This window comes from Eriocheir sinensis, chromosome 30 (assembly GCF_024679095.1).
Source record: "Eriocheir sinensis breed Jianghai 21 chromosome 30, ASM2467909v1, whole genome shotgun sequence".
Lineage (NCBI taxonomy): Eukaryota > Metazoa > Arthropoda > Malacostraca > Decapoda > Varunidae > Eriocheir > Eriocheir sinensis.
Genome location: NC_066538.1, coordinates 8,394,394 through 8,409,380, shown reverse-complemented (window position 1 = coordinate 8,409,380; position 14,987 = coordinate 8,394,394). Strand labels below are relative to the sequence as shown.

General features: G+C 39.7%; 2 long non-coding RNA genes across 2 annotated transcripts in view; both read left to right on the top strand.

Annotated features, from left to right (window-relative positions):
* The window catches only part of LOC127005549 (uncharacterized), a 103,974-nt gene extending 94,605 nt beyond the window's left edge, over nucleotides 1-9,369 (top strand). The window contains exon 4 of the long non-coding RNA XR_007758711.1: nucleotides 9,275-9,369. This is a non-coding gene — a long non-coding RNA (uncharacterized LOC127005549). The remainder of the gene's footprint in view (nucleotides 1-9,274) is intronic.
* A 1,379-nt stretch (nucleotides 9,370-10,748) lies between these two features.
* LOC127005713 (uncharacterized) lies at nucleotides 10,749-14,731 on the top strand. Its single transcript, XR_007758876.1, has 2 exons — nucleotides 10,749-12,258; nucleotides 12,375-14,731. It is a non-coding gene; the product is annotated as an uncharacterized LOC127005713 (long non-coding RNA).
* The last annotated feature ends 256 nt before the right edge of the window (nucleotides 14,732-14,987 follow it).

The following is a 14,987-nucleotide window of genomic DNA, read 5'->3' as shown; positions in this document are numbered from 1 at the left end:
CTCTGTCAATCTCCCCCTATCTCAGTTTCCCTATTCTCTCTCTCTCTCTCTCTCTCTCTCTCTCTCTCTCTCTCTCTCTCTCTCTCTCTCTCTCTCTCTCTCTCTCTCTCTCTCTCTCTCTCTCTCTCTCTCTCTCTCTCTCTCTCTCTCTCTCTCTCTCTCTCTCTCTCTCTCTCTCTCTCTCTCTCTCTCTCTCTCTCTCTCTCTCTCTCTCTCTCTCTCTCTTACCTGAGCGTGCGTGACCTCACCTGTCCACCTTTACCTGTCCAGTGAGGGGAAACAAACACCGCTGGGGAAAAAAGCGAAAGTGATACCTGTTGTTGTCATTGTTGTTAGGGTGGTGGTGGTGGTGGTGGTGGTGATGGATCGCTTATTGTTGTTGTCCTTGTGGTTCGTCTTCTTGTTTTTCTTATTTTCTTTTTCATCTTCTCTCCTCTCTTTGTCTTTATTTTCTTGTCGTTCGTTCGTTCATCGTTTTCTTTTTTCTTTTTCGTGATTTTTTTCTTCTTCCCGCTGATACTACTACTACTACTACTACTTCTACTACTACATCTATCCTGTCACTCCACTCTCCTTCACATCAATCCTTCACTCTTGCCTCCCTCTCTCATTCCCCCTCCCTCCCTCCTTCCTCTCTCCCTCCTCCCTCCCTCCCTCTTCCGCCCCTCCTCCAGGAAGCAAAAAGGCAAATGTCACACGGCTACATGTTTAGGCCAAGAAACTGAGGCAAGGACACAGACAGACAGACAGACAAAGAGACATACAGACACACACACACACACACAAAGACACGCACACACACACAGACACACAGGCAGGCAGAAAAAGATAGACATAAACAGACATATAGACAGACACAGATAGACAGGTAGACAGACAGACTTTCTACATTATTGGAAGACAAATTATTATCCTGTGTGTGTGTGTGTGTGTGTGTGTGTGTGTGTGTGTGTGTGTGTGTGTGTGTGTGTGTGTGTAAGGCGGGGAGAGGAAGGAGAGGAAAGGGAGAGAATAGAAAGAGAAAGAAAGGGAATGGGGAAAAGTTGAGGAAATGGGAAGTTGGAATGAGTGAAGGAAGGAATGAGATAATACAATACTAGTTAGGGAAGTGAAAAGAGGCAGAAAAAGGAGAGAGAAAAAAAGTAAGAGAGGAAGAAAAGATTGGAGAACGAAGGAGAAAGAGAAAGAAATGAAATTATAAAACATTGTTAAAGAAAAAAAGAAAAAGTGAGAGAAATACAAGTTAGAGGAATAGTGTGGGGAGGGGTGATGGGGGAGGAGGCTGGGGGATAGCACTGGGGGGTAAGGGGGTGACGAGGGGAGGGGGGTGTAGGTGGGATGGTGTTGGGAGAGACTACGAGTTAGGATTTTATTATTTTTATTTTTAGGACAAGTTTTTTTTTCGTCTCAACCTCCTTCAATATTTTATCATTTTGTTTAAACGTCTCCTTCCTGTTCTTTTATCCTCTTCCTCTTATTCCTCTTCCTCTTCCTTCTCCTCTTCATCCTCCTACTCATCGTCCTTGTTCTTCCTCCTTGTCATCCTCCTCCTCCTTCTCTTCCTCCTTCTCCTCTTTTTTTTTTCTCTTTCTTTCATTACTATCTTTTATTTGTTGTATTTTTTTTTATTCTTGTTTTACCTGTTTCTCTCTCTCTCTCTCTCTCTCTCTCTCTCTCTCTCTCTCTCTCTCTCTCTCTCTCTCTCTCTCTCTCTCTCTCTCTCTCTCTCTCTCTCTCTCTCTCTCTCTCTCTCACACACACATACTTTAATTCATTCCTTTCTCTTTCTTCTTCTCCTCCTTTCGCTTTTTTATGTTTCTGCTTTTTCTCATATTCTTATTATTATTGTTTTTGTTTTTTTTTGCTTTTTTAATTTCCTTTTTCTACACGTTCTTATTGTCTCTTTCCTTTCCCTTTTTCTTCTTCCTTCGCCTCTTTTTTCCTCCATTCTTCTTTTTCCTTTTTTTATTCTTCATTTTTTTTTTCTTTCTTCCTCCACCTTTTATTTATTTATTCTTTTTGTATACTTTTTTTTTACTTGATTTCTTTCTCTTTCTCTCCTTCTTTCCCTTCCTATCCATTCCCTCCTTCTCTTCGTCTCTCTCCTCTCTCTCCTCTCCCTTATTTCTCTCCCCTTCCCATATCCTCCTTTTTCTCCCTTTTCTTCTCCTTCCAGTATCTCATTTTCTCTTTCTCTTGTTTATCTCTCCTCTCCTCATCGTTCTCTCCCTTTCTCTCTCTCTTTTCTCGTTTTTTTCTTGTTCCCTCCCTCCTCCTCTCTCCCTTTTGTTTATCTCACTATTCCTTCCTCATTCTTTCTCTTTTTCTCTCTCTCCTTCATCCCTTCTCTCTCCCTCGTTTTTATCTCCTTCCCTCCCTCTTCTCTTCTCTCTTTTGTTTCTTCTCTCGTTTCTCTCCTCCCTTTCTTTATCTCTTGTTTTTTTCTCTCCTTCCTTCCCTCCCTCCTCCCTTTTCTCTCTTGTTTATTCTTTCGCTTCTCTCCTTCCCTCTTCCTTTATCTTATGCTTTTTTCTTCTTCCCTCCTTTTCTCTTTTTTATCCTTTCGTTTCTCTTCCTTTTTTTTAATCTTATTTTCCTCTCCTTCCCTCCCTTCCTCTTCTCTTTTTTCTTGTTTTCTCCTTTCTTTTCTCTCTTCTTACCCCTCCCCTCCTCCTCCTCCTCCTCCTCCTCCTCCTCCTCCTCTTCCTTCTTCCTCCTTCCCTCCCTCCCTCCTTCTCCCCTTGATCATAAATTCGTATTACTCTTATAATTATTCTCGTTTTCTTTTTTAACCTTTTTTTTCTTACATGCTTTATAAATTGGTGCCATTGTCCAGCTTTCTCCTTACCTCCCTCCCTCCCTTCTCTCTCTTCTTTCCCTCCCTCCCTCCTTCCCTCCCTTCTTTTTTCACTCCCTTCCTCTGTCTCATTTTTTTTTTATTCCTGACCGGTTTTGTATTGCTCATTATTTTAACTCACTTTTTTTTTTACAATGTTTTTATAATTTCATTCCTTTCTCTTTCTCCCTTCTTAATATCTCCCTTTTTTTCTCTTTTCTCCTCCTGCTTCCTGCCTTTTATCATAATCTTTCTCCCTCCATCTCCCTTTTTATTTCCCTCCCTTCCTTCCTTTGTTTATTCTTGTTTCTCTTCTACCAATTTCTCCTTCCTTCCTTCCTCTTTCCTATCCCTTACCTCCATCTTCTCTCCTCCCCATCTTTTTCCCTCCCTCCCTTCTTCTCCATCCCCTTCACTCCTTCTTTCCAGTTTTCTCTCTCTTACATAATTTATATCACAATCTCTCTCTCTCTCTCTCTCTCTCTCTCTCTCTCTCTCTCTCTCTCTCTCTCTCTCTCTCTCTCTCTCTCTCTCTCTCTCTCTCTCTCTCTCTCTCTCTCTCTCTCTCTCTCTCTCTCTCTCTCTCTCTCTCTCTCTCTCTCTCTCTCTCTCTCTCTCCACTCCCCTTTCTCACTATCTCCTCTCTCCTCTTCCTTTTAATATCCCCGTCTCTTTTCCTTCCTCTCTTCTCTCTTTCTCATCCTCTTTTCTTCATCTCTCCATTTATCTTTCTCCCTCTCTCCTGTCCTCCTTCTCCACCTATTTCCCTCCTTCTCTCCATTTTTCTCTTTTCTCTTTACTAATATCCCAATCCCTCCCTCCCTCCCTCCCTCATTTCAAAACTCACGTCTCCTCTTCTCTCCCTCATTTTTTCTCTCCCTTTCACGCCCACTCCCTCCCTCCTACCCTCTCCCTCCCTCCCTCCCTCTTACTTCGTGACTTCAGAACATAGCCTCTCCTTCCCCCTCCTCCTCCCTCCCCTTCTCCCCTTCCCTCCCCTCCTCCCTTTTTCCTTGACCTAGACTGAGCCTCCCCTCCCCTCTCCTTCCTCCCCCTTCCTCCTCTCCCCTCCCCTCCCCTCATCCATTCATCCACTCCCCATATAGATAGGTTAAGCTCCCCTCCCTTTTCTCCCCCTCCCTCTCCCTTTTCTCCCCTCCATTCCTATCCCTCTTTCCTCTTCTCTCTCTCTCTCTCTCTCTCTCTCTCTCTCTCTCTCTCTCTCTCTCTCTCTCTCTCTCTCTCTCTATCTCTCTCTATCTATCTCTCTCTCTCTCTCTCTCTCTCTCTCTCTCTCTCTCTCTCTCTCTCTCTCTCTCTCTCTCTCTCTCTCTCTCTCTCTCTCTCTCTCTCTCTCTCTCTCTCTCTCTCTCTCTCTCTCTCTCTCTCTCTCTCTCTCTCTCTCTCTCTCTCTCTCTCTTTCTCTCTCTCTCTCTCTCTTTCCCTTCCCTCATTCCTTCCATCCTTTCCCCTTCATTCTTATCCATCTTTTTCCTCACTCTCTCTCCCCATTTCTTCTCTTTCACTTTCCCTTCCCCTTCCCTTCCTCTCCTCTGTTACCCCTCATATCCTCCCTCACCCTTCCTATCCCCATTTCCTCTCTCTACCCTCCTTTCCTCCTCCTCCCTATTCCTTTCCCTCCTTCCTTTCCTTTATTCCCTTTCCCAACTTCATCTCCCTTATATCCCTTTACTTTCCTTCTCCCATTCTTTTCCCTTTCCCTCCCCGCTTCTCCCTTTTCTCCCCATCTCTTCTTTCCTCCCTTCCTTCTCTTCCTTTATTTCCTTTCCCAACTATGTCTCCCATATGTCCCTTTTCTTCCTTTTCCTTCCCCTTTCCTTCCCCTTCCTTCCCTTCTCTCTCCCATTCCCTTTTACATCCCTTTCCTCCTTTCCTCCCTTCCTTCCTTTCCTTTATTTCTTTCCCTCTTACTTCCTCTCCCTTATACCCCTTCCCTCCCTTCCCTTTCTTCCCCTTCCCTCCCCTCTCTCCCCTTCCCTTTTCCACCCTTTTCCTTCCTTCCTCCCTTTCTTCCCTTCCTTTATTCCTTTCCCCGTAACTTCATCTCCCTTATACCCCTTCCCTCCCTTCCCTTTCTTCCCCTTTCTTCCCCTTCCCTCCCCTCTCTCTCTCCCCTTCCCTTTTCCACCCTTTTCCTTCTTTCCTCCCTTCCTTCCCTTCCTTTATGCCTTTCCCTCCAACTTTCTCTCCCTTATACCCCTTCCCTCCCTTCCCCTCTCTTCCCTTTCTTTTCCCTCCGTTTCCTCCCCATCTGCTCACTTTCCCCATAGGTCAAGACACCCCCCTCCTCTCTTCCTCCCTCCCCCTCCCCCTTACCTCCCCCCTCTCACCTTTACCTCCACGCGTGACGCCCCCCTCGCCTCTTCTCCCCCCACAAAAACACCTGACACCTTAGCAACCGTGATTTATGAAGGTGAAGGAACACATATTTACTCACCTGTGTTTGTTTTTACTTGTGTTTGTGTTTGTTTGTTTGTTTGTTTGTTTTGTTGATGATGATGAAGAGGACTGCATAAGGAAAGAGGAAAGAAAGAAGAAAAGAGGAGATTGGGAAGAGGAAAGAGGAAAATAAATAAGAAAATAGTAGATAGGTTAAGGAAAAGGAAAAGAAAGAAGGAAAGATTGTGTGAGGAAAAGGGAAAAGAAGAAAATAGGAGATTATTTAAGGAAAGAGAAAAAGAAAGAAAACAAAATTGTGCAAGGAAAAAGGAAAAGAAAGAAGAAAAGAAAGATTGAGTAAGGAAAGAGGAAACGAAAGAAGAAAAGATTGTGCAAGGAAAAAGAAAAAAGAAAAAAGAGGAGATTGTTTACGGAAAGAAGAAAAAAGAAAGAAGAAAAGACTGTGCCAGGAAAAAGAAAAAAGAAAAAAAGAGGAGATTGTTTACGGAAAGAAGAAAAAAGAAAGAAGAAAAGATTGTGCAAGGAAAAAGAAAAAAAGAAAAAAAGAGGAGATTGTTTACGGACAGAAGAAAAAAGAAAGAAGATTGTGCAAGGAAAAAGAAAAAGAAGAAAAGAGGAGATTGTGTAAGGAAAGAGGAAACGAAAGAAGAAAAGATTGTGTAAGGAAAAAGGAAAAGGAAGAAGAGATTGGGTAAAGGAATAGGAAACGAAAGAAGAAACGAAGAGATTGCGTAAAGAAAGAGGAAAAGAAAAAAAGAAAAGGGAAGATTGGTTAAGGGAAGAGGATATAAGAGAAGAGGAGATTGGGTAAAGGAAGAGGAAACGAAAGAAGAAAAGAGAAGATTGTGTAAGGAAAGAGGAAAGGAAAGAAGATAATAAGGGAGACAAAAAGAAGAGAAAGAAAACAAAATAAGAGAAAAAAAAATCATATGTTGTCTTGAATTGCTGTTTTAATTTCATGCTCTGTGATTTTTCTTTATTTCTTTGGTTTACTTATTTATTTGTTTATTTGATTGATTTCCGTTTTATCTTTTTATGCCCTTTTTTTTACATATTTTTTGTTTTTAGTTATTTTTGTTTGTTTTGTTTTGTATTCGTATGTTTTTTTGCTTCTCTATTATTCGTTTGTTTTGTTGGTGTGTGACTTTATTTATGTTTTATTGTTGTCTTACTTTATGCTTTGCTTGTGAGTGTTTTTTTTTCTGTTGCATATGTCGTGTTAATTAATGGGGTGTGAATTTTGATTTTCATGTATTTGCTGTTTTTTTTATTCCTTCTCTCTAACTTATTTTATCCCTTTCCTTTCTTTCTTCTCTTTCTTTCTCTTCATTTTAATTGATCCAGTTATTTTTCTTTTTTCTTTTTCTTTGTTGTGATTATCTCTCGTTATCTATGTGTGTGTCTGCGCGCCATTCTTTTTCTTTATTTCTTTCCTACTTCCTTTTTCCTTCTTTCCTTTTTCTTCTTTTCCGTCTGTTTCCCTGACATTTTTTTTTCTTTCATCTCTATGTCGGCCTGTGATATTATACTTCTCTATTTTTTCTTTCATTCATTCATTTTTTTTCTGTGACATTTTTTTTTCATCTATTCTTTCACTCTGTCTTCATTTTTCCATCTATCTTCATACGATGTAGCTTTTCTTCAGCCTGTCTTTCATTCCTCTTTTTCCTTTTTCATTCCCTTTCATTTAATTATCTTCCTTTCTTTCAATCATTCAATTTTATTATTTTCCTCTTATTTTTTCTTCTTCACCATCCCTTTCTTTTAATCTTTTCTTTCTTTCTTTCTTTCAATCATTCAGTCTCATTCTTTTCCTCTTCTCTTTTCCTTCTTCACCATCCCTTTCATTTAGTCTTTTCTTTCTTTCTTTCTTTCTTTCTTTCTAGCATTCAGTCTCATTCTTTTCCTCTTCTCTTTTCCTTCTTCACCATCCCTTTCATTTAATCTTTTCTTTCTTTCTTTCTTTCTTTCAATCATTCAGTCTCATTCTTTTCCTCTTCTTTTTTCCTTCTTCACCATCCCTTTCTTTTAATCTTTTCTTTCTTTCTTTCAATCATTCAGTCTCATTCTTTTCCTCTTCTTTTTTCTTTCTTCACCATTCCTTTCTTTTAATCTTTTCTTTCTGTCTTTCTTTCTTTCAATCATTCAGTCTTATTCTTTTCCTCTTCTTTTTTTCTTCTTCACCATCCTTTTCTTTTAATCTTTTCTTTCTGTCTTTCTTTCTTTCAATCATTCAGTCTCATTCTTTTCCTCTTCTTTTTTCCTTCTTCACCATTCCTTTCATTTAATCTTTTCCTACTTTCTTTCTTACAATCATTCAGTCTTATTCTTTTCCTCTTATTTTTTCCTTCTTCACCATTCCTTTCATTTAATCTTTTCTTTCTTTCTTTCTAGCATTCAGTTTCATTCTTTTCCTCTTCTCTTTTCCTTCTTCACCATCCCTTTCTTTTAATCTTTTCTGTCTTTCTTTCTTTCAATCATTCTATATCATTCTTTTCCTCTTCTTTTTTCTTCTTCACCATCCTTTTCTTTTAATCTTTTCTTTCTTTCTTTCTTTCAATCATTCAGCTTCATTCTTTTCCTCTTCTTTTTTTCATTCTTCACCATTCCTTTCTTTTAATCTTTTCTTTCTTTCTTTCAATCATCCAGTCTCATTCTTTTCCTCTTCTTTTTTCCTTCTTCACCATTCCTTTCTTTTAATCTTTTTTTTTTCTTTCTTTCAATCATTCAGTCTCATTCTTTTCTTCTTCTCTTTTCCTTCTTCACCATTCCTTTCTTTTAATCTTTTCTTTCTTTCTTTCTTTCAATCATTGTCTCATTCTTTTCCTCTTCTCTTTTTCCTTCTTCAACATTCCTTTCTTTTAATCTTTTCTTTCTTTCTTTCTTTCAATCATTGTCTCATTCTTTTCCTCTTCTCTTTTTCCTTCTTCAACATTCCTTTCTTTTAATCTTTTCTTTCTTTCTTTCTTTCAATCATTCAGTCTCATTCTTTTCCTCTTCTTTTTTCCTTCTTCACCATTCCTTTCTTTTAATCTTTTCTTTCTTTCTTTCAATCATTCAGTCTCATTCTTTTCCTCTTCTCTTTTTCCTTCTTCAGCATCTCTTTCTTTTCCTTTAATTTCCTTCCCTGACCCCCAATAAATCAGACACCTTTTTTCTCTCCTCCTGATGAATCGTTTCCTTTTCTGGCATGCAAATTCTTCTCCTTGGTCTCGTATCTCTCAGCACGATGTTGGTGTTGTATTATGAAGGGGAGGGGCTGGGCGGGGAGGAGGCGAAGGAGGAGGAGGAGGAGGAGGAGGAGGAGGAGGTAAATGACGCAGTTGAAAAAAAAATATGGGTACGTCAGAAGGAGGAGGAGGAAGAGGAGGTAGAAGTAATGAAAAGAGGAGGAGGAGGAGGAAGAGGAGGAGGAGGAGCACTAGAAAAAAAGGATATTATGAAGAGAATAGGAAGAAGTGGAGATAATGGGAGGAGAAGGAGGTGAGGAGGAAAGAGAGAGTAGATGGGAGGGGAGGAAAGGAGAGAAGGAGAGAGAGAGAGAGAGAGAGAGAGAGAGAGAGAGAGAGAGAGAAGAAATTTGACATCATTGTGTAAGCCTTTGCCCCTCCCCTTATGCCTCCATTCTTACCTCCCCTCCCCTCCCCTCCCCCCTTTCCTCTCCTCCCTCCCCTCTCCATTTCGTGGGCCTTGGAGGGAATCACGCGTGACCTCTCCCCTCCTCCCCATTTTCTCTCCCTTCTCATCCCTCCCTCCCCCTCTTCTCTTCATCTTCCCTCCCTTTACTTAACCTCCCCCTTCCCCTTACCTCTCTACACCCCTACACCCCATCTCTCTCTCTCTCTCTCTCTCTCTCTCTCTCTCTCTCTCTCTCTCTCTCTCTCTCTCTCTCTCTCTCTCTCTCTCTCTCTCTCTCTCTCTCTCTCTCTCTCTCTCTCTCGTGTCGATATTAATAACGTTTTTTTTTGTATAATTGTTTGGAAACGTTTTCTAATTTTCTCTTTTTTTTCTTTCCAGGTGAGTGTTGAATTACCTGCCCGTGGAGCGTGTGCTGGTATGTACTATAAGTGTTGTTGTTGTTGTTGTTGTTGTTAGGGTGGGGGGTGAGGGTGGGGGTGATGGTGGTTTTTTTTTTATGGATACGAGAATCTTCTTCTTCTTCTTCTTCTTCTTTTCTTTATCTTCTTCCTCTTCTTCTTCTTCTTCTTCATCTTCTTCTTCTTCTTCTTCTTTTTCTTCTTCTTCTTCTTCTTCTTCTTCTTCTTCTTCTTCTTGGAGTATTTAATTGTATTTCTCTTACGTACACGGACATAACCAAGCATACATACATACATACATACACATACATACATAGGTCCACATAAACTGCCTAGCGATGGTGGTCCAGATGTGTGTGTGTGTGTGTGTGTGTGTGTGTGTGTGTGTGTGTGTGTGTGTGTGTGTGTTCATGACCGCATTATTATACCACAAAAAAACTTCTGCCCTTGGTATCATTAACACCACTCAGCGCCACGCCCACACACCCGCACCCACGCCTACATTCCTTCCTACCCACGCCCACGCCCTTTACCCCCACTTCCCCACCCACCCCCCACACCCACACACCTCCTGACTCACTCCCACACACTCTTCCTTCACTTCTCTATCCACTCCCACATTCTTTACTCACACGCCCACACCCTCTACACACGCCTACACCACACCCCCACACACTACCCACACGCCCCTCCCACGCCCACACACTTCACACGCCTACACCACACACACACACACGCTACCCACACGCCCCTACCACGCCCACATGCTCTACTCACCCCTTAACCACACCACGCCCATATAACCACATTGCAACCCACGCCTACACGTTCTACCCACACTTGCATTGCTACGCCCACTTCCCTTCACCCAGATCATCACACACGCCCCCACACATTCCTTGCCCACGCCCACACACTACCCATACGGTACGCCCATATAACTACATTCTTACTCACGCCTGCACATTCTATCCACGCCTGCATTACCACGCCTGCCACCTTCACTCACGCCGTCACCCCACGCCAATACCCACGCCTACCCACGCCCACACACTCTACCCACACCCATACAACCACATTGCTACCCATGCCGACACTTTCTACGCACGGCTGCATTGCCACGCCTGCCCCCTTTCATCCACACCGTCACCCACGCCCTCCCCACGCCTGTCACTGCCCCTACGCCACGCCCTTGCCACGCCTTTTCCACGCGTCTATCCCGTGCCCTACTTATCCCTCCCTTTCCCTTTCATCTCCTCCGCCTCCTCCTTTTTTAGCTTTTTTCTTCTCCTTGTTCTTGTTCGTTTTCTTTATTTATATTGTTTCTTCTTCTTCTTCTTTTGTTCTCTTTTTATCTTCATTATCATTTTTTATTTTTTATTTTTCTACTTTATCTACTTATTCATGTTCTTGTTCTAGTTCTTGATTTCTTGTTACTGTTCTTGATATTCTTGTTCTTCTCTATCTTCATCTTTCTCCTTCACACACTACTCTAATCTCCTCTATTTCTCCCCTCCTCATCTCCCTTTCCTTCTCCAATCGCATATGAGTAGTGACCCGTCTATTCTCTTCCTCCTTTTCCTTCTCTCTCCCTCCGTTTTCTACCACCCACGTTTACCGAAGTCTACCATGAATATCGATTACCTTGTGCGAGAGAAAACGGATCAATTCAAAGGTAGACTCAAAGATAAACTCGTCTCCCCTCACGGACTTTATTGATTCTTTTGTTGACTTCCTCGAATTGCCAAAATTTCTGTGACACTTGCTACATTAAAGGAGTTAAAAGGTGAGGGTGTGTATTAGTAGTGAGGAGTATCAGGATTAGGATTATTAGGGTTAAGATGAAGGGAACGGGGATAGGATACGAAAGAAGTAGAGGATAAGGGTGCAAGAGAAAGGAGTTTGTAGCTTTGGAATGAGGACGTTGCGTGAGAGGTTAAATATGAAACTATAGTAGTGAAGGATGTTTGTATTACTCTTTCTCTCTCTCTCTCTCTCTCTCTCTCTCTCTCTCTCTCTCTCTCTCTCTCTTCGTTTAGGAATAGAAAGAAAGACAAGTTGATATATTTCTTTAGTTTACCTGAGAATCAAACACTAAACTGAGAGAAAAGGGAAGAAGAAAGAAAGAAAAAGAGTACGATGATTTGATAGATAAAAGTGAACAAAGGAAAGAGAGAGAGAGAGAGAGAGAGAGAGAGAGAGAGGTGATGGGGTCAGACTGCATTCCAGCCTCTACTTATACGCCCTTGCCTCATATCAATACGTGCTTTGAATAAGATACCGACCATAAAAAAATGCATTGTGGGGGTAACTTAAATAAATGTAAATGGAGGTAAATAAGAATGTGTTGGTTGATTAGTTAGTTAGTTAGGTGGTTGGTTAGATAATTAGTTGATAAGGAATGAAATACAGATACAATTAGATAGAGGCATAAGAGGGTTACTATAAATGAATGTTTGTGTGCGTTGTGAAATGTATAGATGGAGGTGACATTGATATATATTGTAAGTGTAGGTAAGGAGATAAGTATTAGTGGAAGTGGATAGGGACATAAGAAGGTTACTTTAAATGAATGAATGTTTGAGTTGTGAAATGTAGAGTTGAAAGTGACATTGATATATATTGTAAGTGTAGGTAAGGAGAGAAATAGAAATGCAAGTAGATAGGGACATAAGAAGGTTACTTTAAATGAATGAATGTTTGAGTTGTGAAATGGATAGATGGAAGTGACTTTGATATATGTTGTAAGTGTAGGTAAGGAGAGAAATATAAATGCAATTAGGTTGAGACATGAGAAGGTTACTCTAAATGAATGAATGTTTGAGTTGTGAAATGTAGAGATGGAAATGACATAGATATATATGGTTTGTGTAGGTAAGAAGAGAAATATATATGCGAATGAATGAATGTTTGAGTTGTGAAATGGATAGATGAAAGTGACATTGATATATATTGTAAGTGTAGGTAAGGAGAGAAATATATATGCAATTAGAGACACAAGAAGGTTACTTTAAATTAATGAATGTTTGAGTTGTGAAATAGATAGATGAAAGTGACATTGATATATATTGTAAGTGTAGGTAAGGAGAGAAATATAAATGCAATTAGAGACACAAGAAGGTTACTTTAAATTAATGAATGTTTGAGTTGTGAAATGGATATATGAAAGTGACATTGATATATATTGTTAAGGTGTGCAATATTTCGTCATATAGCTTTTCGTCCTTAGAAATTATTTGCAAACCAATTACCAACACTTTATTAATACTGTCATTATTGCTGCTTTTGATTACTACTATTTTATTTTTATTAACTTTACTACCGACCTCAATGCAATAACAGTAATAGTAACTGGTAAAAAAGCAGGTGAGATTTTGCTAATTAAGGTAAATGCAGGCAAACGAGGATATAAGTGAATGAAAATATGAGTCAATTTGAAAGATAAAAATATAAAAGAAAAATGTACGTTCCAATAAAAATAATGAGAACAGGTAAAAAGGCAGGTGAGAACTTGTTAATTAAAGGAAATGGAGGTGAATCAGACAAAAAAATATGGAAGGAAGTTTGTATAAGTGAATGAATCAGAGTGAATGAGGCAATGGGTATGAGTGAAAAAAAGAGAAATGTATATTGTCGGTAGTTGAAGCATTACACACCTTCGCTCCCAAGGTTAATTAGCGAAATTAGACCAGGTAAGATGAAAGCGGGAGCGGCTGTTTTGAAGTGCCGACGTGAGGGGAATGCAAGGAAGTAAAGGAAAACAAAGATGAACAAAAACAAGAATAAAAACAAGAACAAGGAAGAAAGAAAAAAAGAAACATTAATAAAATAATAATAATAAGCAACAACAAACGGGGATAGAATAGGAAGACGAAGTTGATGAAAAAAAAGAGAGAGAGAACGCGAAGAAAAAATAAAAGAATATGATAAAGGAACAGAAAGATAAGACTAAGTAAAGGAAGGAAGAGGAAGAATATACAGTAAAGGAGGAAGAGGAGAAAAAAAGAAAAAAAATGAAGATGAAAAAAAGTAAAAAAGGGAAAAATGGAAAATGGGAAGAAAAAGAAAGAAGATAGATGAGAAAAGAAACGAAAAAGGAGAAGCAGGAATAATTAAAAGATGGAAATAAATGAATAAAGGAAAAAGAAAAAAAATAGAAGAAGAAAAAGAAGAAAATAAAAGAAGAAGAAGAAGAAGAAGAAGAAGAAGGAGAAGGAGAAGACGAAAAAGTAGAAGAAGAAGAAGAAGACATTATAATCTCTTAAAAAAATCAAGCAGCCTGTTACATTATAAAACCTTGACCGAAAATCGAGAACCAAACCCTACAATTACTAAATGAAAACAAATAACGGCAATTACAGCGCACCCAAATACAGCGGCGAGAAATCGGAGCTTTTGCAAACAACTAAAAAAAAAAAAAAAAAAAAAAAAAAAAAAATCTCACGAACACAATATTTCGCCACTCAAGGATTTTTTTTTTTTACCAAGCAGTTATTTACCAGTCTATTATTAACACTTTATCACTACTACTACTACTACTACTACTACTACTACTACTACTACTACTACTACTACTACTAGTACTACTACTTTTACCATACCTATTCCCACTTGAACACAATAACAGTAATTTCAGCAGGTAGACAGACAGGTGAGATCTCATTAAATAAAATAAATGAAGGTAATAAATTGATATGCAAATTATTATTACTACTATTTTCTTCTTTACCTTTTCCCATCTGCCTTAATTAGAACAGGTGAATAGACAGGTGAGGTTTGTTAACTAAGGCAAATGTAAGGTAATAAGTGTAGGTGCGAGTTAATACTTCTCTATATAAAATTTTATCGCTACCATTTTTCTCTTTACCTGCCCTTTTCACACCTGGACCCAATATCAGTAATGAGAGCAGGTAGAGAGGCAGGTGAGGTCGTGTTAATTAAGGAAGGTGGGGTGTTAACGACTCTGATTAAACTTACACACGCATACACAGGTCATGAAAAGGTGCCTCTGTGTGTGTGTGTGTGTGTGTGTGTGTGTGTGTGTGTGTGTGTGTGTGTGTGTGTGTGTGTGTGTACCCTCACATACCTTCACGGACAACCTTCGTGTTAATCTTTTTTTTGGGGTTTGTTTTGTCAAGTGCATACATCATCATCATCGTCATCATTATCGTCATCATCATCATCATCACTATCATCATCCTCATCATCACTTACAGTTATCGCTTTTGTTATTATTTTTTGTGATATTTTTTTTTCTTTTTTAAGTGTTCCTTCTTCCTCTTATCCTCCTCCTCCTCATCCTCCTCCACACACACACACACACACACACACACACACACACACACACACACACACACACACACACACACACACACACACACACACACACACACACACACACACACACACACACACACCACACACACACACACACATACACACACACACACACACGTTTTTTTTTTTCTTCTTATCTTCATTCGCGAGGAAAGGAAAAACAAAAATCGCTGCGTCGTGTAAGTTCAGCGAAATATTTTAGCTTTACCTTCCTTTTGTTTTTTATTGAGAAACGCAAAGTGAAAATTTATTGGAGGAGGAAAAAAAATAAAATAGAAAGTTAAAAATGTGAGTGAAGAAATTCCCTTAAATCAGAGGAATGTGTGTGTGTGTGTGTGTGTGTGGGTGGGTGTGGG